This window comes from Strongylocentrotus purpuratus, unplaced genomic scaffold (genome assembly GCF_000002235.5).
Source record: "Strongylocentrotus purpuratus isolate Spur 01 unplaced genomic scaffold, Spur_5.0 spur5_scaffold_2, whole genome shotgun sequence".
Classification (NCBI taxonomy): domain Eukaryota; kingdom Metazoa; phylum Echinodermata; class Echinoidea; order Camarodonta; family Strongylocentrotidae; genus Strongylocentrotus; species Strongylocentrotus purpuratus.
In genome coordinates, this window is record NW_022145605.1 from 13,990,457 (window position 1) to 13,993,610 (window position 3,154).

Sequence of the window (3,154 nt, forward strand, 5' to 3'; positions counted from 1 at the left end):
AAGTCGATAGCGAGTTTTTAGATCGACAACTTCCGATTTTCAAAGCTATAGATTTTGAGTCTTCAGAGGGTTGATACTCCTCTGGCAGACACTAAAATGGCATGTAATTGATAATATGGTAAGCTATGGCTCATAAGCTTTCCGTTGATATATAATTCATCCATTCATCTTTCAGTTCGGATATGGTTTTTAAGAAAAATAATGATTGTATCTAGCAATACATTAGTAGCTTTTAATAACATTTTTTTTTTTTGTCTCATTAAATAAGCCCGGAGTACTTCTAATATCAGGGATGCTTTTTTGTACTTCAATTACGTGTTCATTACATATGTTCGCAGATTGCGACATGAATCCATGTATAAATGGCTGGTGTGAGGAGACTATGACCGGATATAGATGTCACTGCCCTATCGGATATCAAGGAAAACAATGTCATGAACGTAAGGACTAAGAAGAAAAAAAATTGCATTTCATATCTTAAGGGTATAATGAAACCATCCAGCACGACAAGACAAGTAGTTTACTTTTCGTCATCATTTCTTTTGGTAAACGCGCACTTAATATATTGGACTTTTGAATGAAATGAACTTGAACGGAAAAATGAACGGATTAGATTTGGAACTTCAAAGATGTACATTAACCGATCTCGTAATGCTAGACTCGAACCTAGGAAAATACCAACCGTTACCGGCCTTATAGTCTCGTAACTGAACTGACCGCGGGTGGTCGTCGGTATGAGGCTGCAGGGTGAAATGTTTAGAAATGTATATCACTAATTTTTTCTCTAACTTTCCTGTTTATTCATTCATTTAACCAATGTTATCTATCAATCTTTAAACTAGTTGACACAAATCAGCCTTTAACGACCCAAGGGATTTTTGTTACCTGTGTGAAGGATATCACAGTAACCGTTGAGCTTGGTATTCCGAATATGTCGGTAGAGTTCACCTCACCATCGGCTGTCAATAGAGAAGGGACCGTCGTCCTGGTCTCTCAGAACTATAAATCGGGTGATGATTTCCAAGTCGGGTCAACTCTCGTTGAGTACATCTTTGCTGATGAGAGCGGAAACCTAGCACCTTTGTGTACCTTCAACGTCAACGTCAATACTGGTATAAAGTAGAGCATGTTTTGCAATTTGATATTTTACCCCCTCTGTTCATGATATTGTGTAAAGCAAGATACTTGGTATTAATGAGCACGCTCTTTTAACACTTTAATTTGAGAAAGATGAAGGGAGTTCTGGTCGATACATCCAAAATAACAATTAATTAAGTGACGATTCATCAACTCTACCGTTCAATTGAAGGTTTAAATAAAATGCTCATTCACTTTTGAGTCAGTTTGTCTGAGCCCATGATGGTTTGACTGGATAACAGACCATAAGACACAAAACTACATTCTTATTATATGTCTTGATATCACAGTCGATACCACCCCTCCAGAGGTACAATCCTGCCCTTCCAACCAGACATTCTCGGTTCTCAAAACCACCACACCAATCACTTGGACACCACCAACAGCCAGTGATGCGTCTGGAATTGCATTCATCGTCGCCAACTATGAACCTGGAGTTAATGTCTCCGTGAATAGCCCCATTAGCGTCATCTATACTGTGACCGACAACAGTGGCCTTGTAAACACAAACTGTTCTTTCAACATCACCCTCGTATCTGTAGGTATGTCATGTGTGATTTTTGTTTGATATTACCTCAAAGATAACTGTGCATATAGCCTACAAGTCCATACTCCTTGAATCCTATGCTCATAGAATTTGAGTAAAACGAAGTTGATAATACTTAATAGTCATCTGTCACTGTTCAATGATGAGTCGAGACGACGCCTTCGTAGAAAGAATATTCAACATGTACGATAGCAACTAGGCCTACTTCCGAAAAATCTACCTAAAGCGTTTTCAATTGCCTTGTGCGCCACTATTGAAATTGCAAACATGACAATGACGTATTACGTAATCGAAAAATGACTTACGAGCAGGGGCGTAAATCCCGGGGGATGGAGGGGGGGGCTGCATCCCCCTGGCTTGAAGTAGGGGGGTGGCCTGTACAATCATCCCCCCCCCCCCTGAGATTACAAAAAAAAGAGAGAAAAAAAAAAGGAAGAAGAAGAAGAAGAAGGAAAAAAATGTGATGGTTTCACTTTCAGCATAATGCATGAGAAATGAGTTTTTTTGTAATGTATGTATAACTGTATAGCCTACAGGTCGTATACAGTATGTCACGATCATTAAGAGTAGTTGCGCGACGTGCGCGAACAAGCACTTCATAAACTTCAGAATAATTTTTCGTTATTTTGCAAGGTATTATTATAGCCTAGACGTAAAGTGCGCCAGCCGTGCGAGCGCATAAAAAGTGCAATCATGTACAGTAGATGCCCGGCTCCCCCTCACCACTCAGTGTTATTTTGGGTACGAGTATGCTCGTTCCCTCCCTTTGAAAACACCCCCCCCCCCCACCCCTATCTCAGGACTGCCAACATTTCTGAATCCCCCTTTTGCCGGCTTTTCGCTGGCTTTTCCTGCCTTGGAGACCCCCCCCCCCCCCCCCCCCCCCCCCCCCATTTCAGGTGAGCTCTAGTCGATCGAGGGGGACTGGGGGCTGGGGGCCAACGTTTTTACTTGCGTAAATTAGTGTGGGTGCGCGTGTGCTCGTGCTAGTATGTGATGGCTATCGCCGATCATCCCCGCCACCCCTCGGTACGGATTTACGCCCCTGCTATTACGAGGGATATGCAATATGATTTTGAAATAGTTTCGATAATGTTTTGTGGTGTCATCTCATTAAATCATAGCCTTTGAGACCCATGAACACGTACTACCACCACCTAAATGATTACAGTTTTCTCCTCAGCTAGTATCGTCGCATGCTAAATAAAAGGCCTAAACAGTTATTACATTCTTATCAAGCTCCTTGGAGCAGAATATATGTAATTAGAACATCTAGATGCCTTCTTACTTTCCGTCGAATGTGATTCCATACCTAGGTAGTATAACGATTAATCTGATAGCATTACTTCACATTTACATTTTATCGGAGCTGAAGGTATGAATGATATGTAATTATTGTCATACCACTGCTAAGGTATCGCAAGACAAACAAAGATATGGCCGCTGTAGACAGGTGGCCTTAATTCCTAA

The 3,154-nt window shown here is 41.2% G+C and overlaps 1 long non-coding RNA gene across 1 annotated transcript; it reads left to right on the top strand.

Moving 5' to 3' along the window:
• Positions 1-1,018: 1,018 nt before the first annotated feature.
• Positions 1,019-1,554, top strand: LOC115926380. The gene is made up of 2 exons (XR_004065057.1): positions 1,019-1,112; positions 1,428-1,554. It is a non-coding gene; the product is annotated as an uncharacterized LOC115926380 (long non-coding RNA).
• Positions 1,555-3,154: the final 1,600 nt, after the last annotated feature.